Here is an 8,266-nt window from a genome sequence, read left to right as displayed (position 1 = left end):
AGCCTGCAATATAGCTTTGCAACAAAGCAGACCTGTCTTGTTCATAGCCTCTGAGATTTGGGGTTTGTTGATTTACACAGTCCAACTTTACCTACCTTAATGGACGAAGACCATGAAGCCTATTCTGCCTACAATAGAGCCCACAACCTAGGGATCTCATCTTAAAACCAAGTTGCAAGGGACACAGATAAAGCTTCATGGTGGAGCCAGTATGAGATTCAGGCCTTAAAGAATGAGAACGTGGGCTAGAGAAGAGCAATTTGGAGTTCCAGGCATAAACCAAGGGTAGAGACCAAATACACTTAGAATTTCCCTGAAGGATCAGAAAGAACCTGCCCAAAAAATCCAAGGTAAATGTCAGGAAGCAATTGGAACTCAAGAAACAGCAAGCTAGAGAGCAGAAATAGTGAAACTGGAACTTACTCAAAATATCTCTTCTCAATATAACAAGGCCCACTTTAAAATAACTGTACTTTTACTACCATACACCACTGTTGGAAATACTCTACAAGGCCAGTACCTCCAAAACCCTCAAGTTGAGAAGCTATTATTGCAATCTCTTTTCTAATTCTTTGCATATGTTTCTAAAATAGCTCTTTTGATAATAAGCTAAACACACGTGCTGTCTTAGGAGCCCTCATTGGGCTATAAACCCTCTGAAGGAACATTTGGATGAGAAAACACTAGCTTAAAAAAAGAAATCATCTCATTCCAACATGTGTCAAGGAGTGCTTTTCAAAGGATGATTTTGGGAAACCCTGACTGCATTTGTGTTAGATTTTGCACACCCATTCAGGAGCCTGAATGTCCTCACGCTGGTACTGGAAATTAATGAAGATCCATATCCCAGGGTGATGGTCAAAGGAAAGGCAACTTTGTGGAAGGTACATAGGGCCTTCTGAAACTCCAGACTGAATATGAGCAATATTTTAGATGCTTTGGAAATGGATCTGGAGAAAGTGGCCAGGGCTGGTGGGGGTGGTGGGGCAGGGGGTGGGGGAGTGAGGAGGGCAAAAAGAGATGGTTCCATCAACTTGCCTGATGCATAGAATGTATTAGCAGAGGGGAAAGATTAGAAACTTGCTCTTCTAGTAATCAATTCTATCTTGCTTTAACTAAAGTTTTGCTGATACTTATCCCTGGAGAAGTAAATGACAACCTCCTCCAGTATATTCTTGCCTGGAAAACTCCATGAACAGAGGAACCTGGTGGTTTATAGTCCATGGAATCACAAAGAGTAGGATATGACTGAGGATACACAGTGCATTGCATTCTGGCAAAACCTGGAGGCAACCCCTTTTTTGTGAATCGTTCTCTTGAAGCTCTAGGTTGGGTTCAGTTCAGTTCAGTTCAGTCACTCAGTCGTGTCCGACTCTTTGCGACCCCATGAACCGCAGCATGCCAGGCTTCCCTGTCGATCACCAACTCCTGAATTTTACCCAAACTCATGTCCATTGAGTTGGTGATGCCATCTAACCATCTCATCCTCTGTCGTCCCCTTCTCCTCCTGCCTTCAATCTTTCCCAACATCAGGGTCTTTTCAAATGAGTCAGCTCTTCACATCAGGTGGCCAAAATATTGGAGTTCAGTTTCAACATCAGTCCTTCCAGTGAACACTCAGGACTGATCTCCTTTAGGATGGACTGGTTGGATCTCCTTGCAGTCCAAGGGACTCTCAAGAGTCTTCTCCAACACCACAGATCAAAAGCATCAATTCTTTGGTGCTCAGTATCCTTTATAGTCTGACTCTCACATCCATACATGACCACTGGAAAAACCATAGCCTTGACCAGACAAACCTTTGTTGGCCAAGTAATGTCTCTGCTTTTTAATATGCTGTCTAGGTTGGTCACAACTTGTTAGCCCCTCTTAACTGGCATTTCCATTAAATTCAATACACTGCACTATCATTTTGTTTGGCATATTGCATTATAATTTCTCTTTACGTCTGTATCTGACTGTCCCACAAGAACACAGACATATGAGAAGAATGGCTTTTTAGTGTTTACAACCAAGTCCACAGTACCCAGGACAGAGGTAGAAACAAAGTCAATCCAAGCAAGTTTATTAAATAAAAAGGATCAATGAAGTAATGAGCAAATCAACTTGAGGCTAAATGATGCACATGCTGAGGAGGTAACATTCTCCTTTGCTACAAATAAACCTTGATAGAAGTCTCATTATTTGAAGTCTCATTATTTTATATTGTGAAATAATTGCAGATGCCTCACTCCATAGTGTCTGGTTCAGTTTCATGCATTACATTCTACACTATGTATATATCAACTGCCCCCACACCATCTAAGAACAACTTATGTCCATCTTTGGTTTTTAGATGAAAAACTAAAACTCAGAGTGTTTAAGTGCTGTAAGAGAAACAATCTTTTCAAGCAACAAGGGTATGCACTTTCTAATTGGATGATTTTTTTTTTTAATAATAGTAAGTGGAATAACTCTAAAACATGACTAACATTTATCTACTGCTTGTAATTCCAAGCAACTCAAAATAGCATTGTTCACATGAACTCACTGAGCAAACACAGTCTTATAACAAATATATCTTAAATAGAATTTTGTGATTAGGGTGTAGTATTGCCTCTAATGAGATGGTTGGATGGCATCACAGACTCAATGGACATGAGTTTGGGTAAACTCTGGGAGGTGGTGATGAACAGGGAGGCCTGGCGTGCTGCAATCCATGGGGTCGCAAAGAGCCAGACATGACTGAGTGACTGAACTGAACTGATTGCCTCAAGGGTCTAGAGCAAAGACTCGGGAAATAGACAGCATGGGTTCAAATTCTGGTTCTGCATAACACTTCGAAAGATTTCTATGTCTCGGTTTCCTCATTTGCAAAATGGGAATGATAATACCCACCTCATATGACTGTCAGGAGGGTTAAATTGTTTAATGTGTCATGGTAAGTCACTTCAGTCGTGTCCAACTCTATGCAACCCTATGGACTGTAGCCCAAAATTGTTGAGTAGTTATCAAGAATTTAGTACAGTTGTTACCAAGCAGTCAATGCTTAATAGATAGTAGCTACTGTTTGCATCTTCATTGGAACTATGAGTTAAATTTGAGGCTGTAATCATCAATGATAGTGAAAACAGAACTGACAGATTTTAAATATGTTGTTACAGAACTAGAGATGGTGGCTCTAGCATTGAACACCCTTCATGATCTAGAAAGCTTTGCAGGATTTGGAGTTTTCTTGTCTGGTCTCTGAGCTTGAAACTCCTCTTCACTTTGTTGAAGTATTTTTGCGCCTGAAAAGAAAAAGAGGCCTCTAGTGTCTTCAGGCCTTTATACAGCTACTCATTCTGCATAAAATAGAGTTTCCTTTTTACCTGTTGCTCCTTTCCCTAGAAAAGTCTTTGCAGTCTGTTAGGATTCAAAGAAAAAATCATCCATCAGTCTGAAGATCAACTGCTCTGAGAAGACTCCGCATGCACCCCTTTGCAAGAAAACCTTGCTGAGAGCCACGTCAAAGTATTCCTGCAGCCCCTGTTCCTCCTGCTGTGATTACCCTTCTCTGGTCTGTATTTGTCCCTGGGCCTGGCTGCCTCTCCCAGCGAACAACACACACACACCAGGGCCGGGAGCTCGATGTTTTCACTTTTGTATTTATCACAGCTGGCACTACATCTGGGACATCTGAGCCCTTAATAAATAGAGGCTGAATGAATAAATGGGTGAGAAAGAGCTTTCAAGTGGACTAAAGTATCTACTTGATTGCTTGGAACAGTATTTCCCGAGCATTTTGAAATCAGGACCCACAACAGCATACAAAAGAGAACGGGCAGTTTGTTTTTAACTGAGATGAGTGTCCCAGCCGGGGGTGGAGAGCAGAAAGAGCACCCATTCCCCACATGGAAGCCTGGAGAAATAACCTCCAAGCTCTGGGGTAGAGCACAGAATATGACAGCTGAAATCTCAGCCCGATTCTTTCTCAGCCATCTTCACTCTGTCTTCCTCAGGCGACTCTCATGAGTTAAAGGTGAGATTTCACTTTAAAAACTGTGAAGGTAGCATGTGTGAGCCATTGGTTGGATCAATCAGAAGGTGCAGGGTCCATTCCTCCCTGCCATGCAGAGAGTACCATCTGATGCCTTTCTCAAGTGACAGTTTCCTTCCTTAGTATAAAAAGGAGCTGATGATACCTGCCTGGCTACACCATGGGACTACTGTTGAGATAATATGATATGCTACAGACAAACTCAATCTGAGATAAACAAAATTCTATATAAATAATGAATTGCAAATATACACTCCTAGTATGTGAAATACTGTTATCTAGTCAAAATAGGTTCACTTTGTAATTTATCTTATAAGCCAAGATAAATGAGAATGAAATGAGGTGCTGCTTAGAAATACAACAGAACAACATGCAATCAACAGGACTTTTCCAAGAATACCATCTCCCAAATTATTATGCATACCTTAGAAGATTCTAGAATTTGAAATGTTTCTTTCAGTGGCATATTTTCCATTGTGCAGTGCTGGAATCCTCGTTTTGTATTTGGGGCATTTGTTATCTTTTAGAGGGAAAAAACAAGATTTTTTACCTTGGAGTCCCAACTCTTCCCCCTCCATGTCCACAGCTAAAGCATCAGCCTGGCACCTTGGCTCTGTCAGTCCGCCAGCCCTGGGCCAGGCCAGGGGCACAGAGAAGCAGGGATTGCTCGGTATCCCTATAGACAAGCATGGTGGCAGCTGTTTACCATTAACATTAGTTAACATTAGCTTAACATACTATTAGCCTAACTTAACTATTAGCTTAACTTACTATTTCATGTATTCTTCTTTTATATATATATATATATATATTTACTTTAAACTTTTTATTTTGTATTGGGATATAGCCAATTAACGGTGTTGTGACAGTTTCAGATGACAAGTGAAGGGACTCAGCCACACATGTACATGTATCCACTCTCCCCCAAGTTTTAAGCCTGCTACCTACAGGACCACAATTTTAAATTGCTGACTGATGACATCATTCTTACAAAATAGGTACAATTATTCAACCAACAGTTAGGAAAACTTTGTGCTTAAAAAGCCAAGAAAAAACAAAAACCTGGGAAATTCCTTCTCTAAGTATTTCTCAGAAAAGACATATTTTATCTTAGAAAATAAGAGCTAAAATTAAGGAATGCGCTGAGAAGTGAATTTATGCATATTAAATGAGTGAGAGCCTAATTTTTCTACGTTTGAATTTGTTGGTCTCAGAACTGTAATATTTTATACTGATGTGGTTTGCTTGATAAAAGTTAACAAGAACTAGGTACGTGTGTACTAACTGACTTCAGTCACGTCTTTCTCTCCACTGTCCTTTGAGCTGTAGTTGCCAGGCTCCTCTGTCCATGGGATTCTCCAGGCAAGAATACTGCAGTGGGTTGCCATGCCCTCCTCCAGGGCATGTTCCCCACCCAGGGATCGAACTCACCTCTCTTATGTCTCCTGCATTAGCAGGCAAGTTGTTTCCCACTAACGCCCCCTGGGAAGCCTTTAACCAGGAACGTACCTCTTTGGAAAGAAACATTACTGGAATGGCTACGCTTTTCCATCTGTTCCTGAAAAGTGCACCTTGGTCGTGATGTTTTAAGATAATTTATTATGGGTGAATCCATTTCCTTGAACAAGATCCTCCAAGCCCGCACATGATTCTAGCAGGAGAGTTTCGCATACATTTGCTGTTGTCTATAGTAATACATCTTCCTTCTCTTTTCCTCTTTTACTTATTAGGTATCAAATAAGCTGCCACTTCTCAAACTGTTGCCAAAATAATCCTAATAGCCTAGGCAGTGAGTACATGGAAATGCATTTGTAAGGGCAGATCCCATCACTTCCCCTGGCTTAGCTTTGCAAAGGGCCTTCACTGCTCTGACTCTCTCAGCTTTTATACCCAAGAAGGCAACCCGAAGTCCAGAACATCTGCCTCAGCTGCGTTTCCCATTTTGGCCCCAGACTCCAGGAAGTACTTGAGTTCGCAAAGCTGCCAGGACATATATTCTCCAACTTGGAACTCAAGTTACCACAGAGCAGCTTCCATGGAAGTCTCCTTAGACTTCTAAAATCCTCCAGTATCAGCAAAAAAGAGAACACACAGCCATGAAACAAATTAGTCTGAAATCTGTTTAGAGGCCAAGACGTGGTTGTCACACATCTGGAAAAAGAATATAGAATGGGCTGAGTAGGGAGGGGGAGCTAGGAAAAGGAAAATATTAATTGAGCAGATCAAGGGGATAGGGGAGAGGAGAAACGCACCCTGCGACCGTGGATGCAAAGTCATTAGCGGATATTGGTTTGTTTACAGAAGTGGAGAGCGTGGGTCTCTGCCAGAGGCTAGTCCCAGGATGCAAAATTATTGCTCTTGTGTTTCTCTCATTGCGCCTCATTTAGTGCTTCCTTCTCACTCCACCAACAACTTTTAACTTTCCACGGACACCTCTGCCTGCGTTACCCATACAAAGTGCAGCCAGGTCCAAACAGCCTTAACACGGCACAAGGCTGTGTCTTTCCTGTTCTGCTTATTCTGTGTTCCCAGAACCCTAACTAATTACTTGGCTCAAGCTTATACAATGTCTCCCTCTTATTTTGTCTAGTTTTATAATCCAGGTGACACATAAGTGCAGGGCAGTGGATGACTGGGTGAATTTTAGAGTGAGACTTCCTGAGTTTGAACCCAAATTCCATCCCTTATTTGTTCGTTTACTTTATCTGTCTGGACTTCAGGGTTTTCATCTGTGAAACGGGACTAGTTCTGGTACTAGTTCATAGGGTTATTGTGTGTGTTACACAAGAAAGCCTAGTAAAAGGGGTTAGCATAGTACCTGCACAGCATACGCACTGTGTAAAAATATTCACTCTCAATTACCTTCATCTGTGAGTTTCACGAAGCTCCAGCTCCTCCCTTCTCCTCAACAGTTACTTACTATGAATCAGAAATAATTTTCCACCACAATACCTTCAATTCCTCCTAGTTTATTATAAATTCACTCTAAGCATTCTGCCCACGATACACAACCCTCACAATGGCACTATTTCTTTGTTGTAAGATCTTTTGTTTTTGACTGCGCTGGGTCCGCCTTGCCTCGAGGGCTTTTCTCCATCCGTGTGCTGGCTTTTCATTGCAGTGGCTTCTCTCCTTGCAGGGCACGGCCCCAGGGTGAGCAGGCTGCAATGGGTGCGGCACACGGGCTGGGTCGTTGCCGCTCCAGGCTCTAGGGCGCAGGTTCAATGGCTGTAGTGTCTGAGCTTAGTTGCCCCATAGCATGTGGCAACTGGAAGGGATCCTTCCAGATCAGAGATCAGACCTGCGAACCTATGTCTCCGACATTGGCAGGCGGGCTCTTTACCACTGAGCCACCAGGAAAGACTGCACTGACTTTAAAAAAAAATAAAATAAAATAAATACCTTTTATTTCATATTAGGGTATAGTCAGTTAACAATGTTGTGATATTTCAGGTGGACAGCACAGGGCCTCAGCCACACATATACATGCATCCACTCTCCCCCAAACTCGCCTCCCATCCAGGCTGCCGCATGACCCTGAGCAGAGTTCTCTGTGCTATATGGTAGGACCTTGTTGGTTTCCATTTTAAACGTAGCAGAGGGTACATTTCGATCCCAAACTCCCAATCTCTACCCCTCAATTTTCCCCCTGGCAACCACAAGTTCCTTCTCTAAGTCTGTGTGTGGAACTTCTGAGGAAAACCTTATTTTCCCTCTTAGCCTTATGCTCCAGGGACAGGTTGACTACAAATGGGCCCTGGGGAATTTCAGAAGATGGTGGAAATGTTCCAAGGGTGGGTTAGTTGTGATAGTGTGATAGTTGCACACTCTCTGAATTTATTAAAAATTGTTGAATTGTATTTTATAATATATGAATTTTGTAGTATGCAAATTCTCCCCTAGTAAAAAATCACCTCTGGGAGTTGGTGGTGGACAGGGAAGCCTGGTGTGCTACAGTCCATGGGGTCACAAGAGTTGGACACGACTGAGCGACGGAACTGAACTGAAAGATGAAAAAAAAAATCAAAGATAATGAATATTTTAAAAATTCTTATAATATCTTTTATGGAAAAAGGGACTTAGGACAATTAAGAACCATTATGGAAATGAAGTGGAAGCAAGTACTACGTGGTTCCACTCATTGTGGTCTTTTTTTTTTTTTGATGGTTCAATTATTTATTTAAGTAATAGTGACAACCTTCTTGGCTACCAAACATCTAAATCTTAAGAAATCAGGTGTGCATGCAT

This window comes from Cervus elaphus, chromosome 12 (assembly GCF_910594005.1).
Source record: "Cervus elaphus chromosome 12, mCerEla1.1, whole genome shotgun sequence".
Taxonomy (NCBI): Eukaryota; Metazoa; Chordata; class Mammalia; order Artiodactyla; family Cervidae; genus Cervus; species Cervus elaphus.
Note: the sequence above shows the minus strand (reverse complement) of the source record.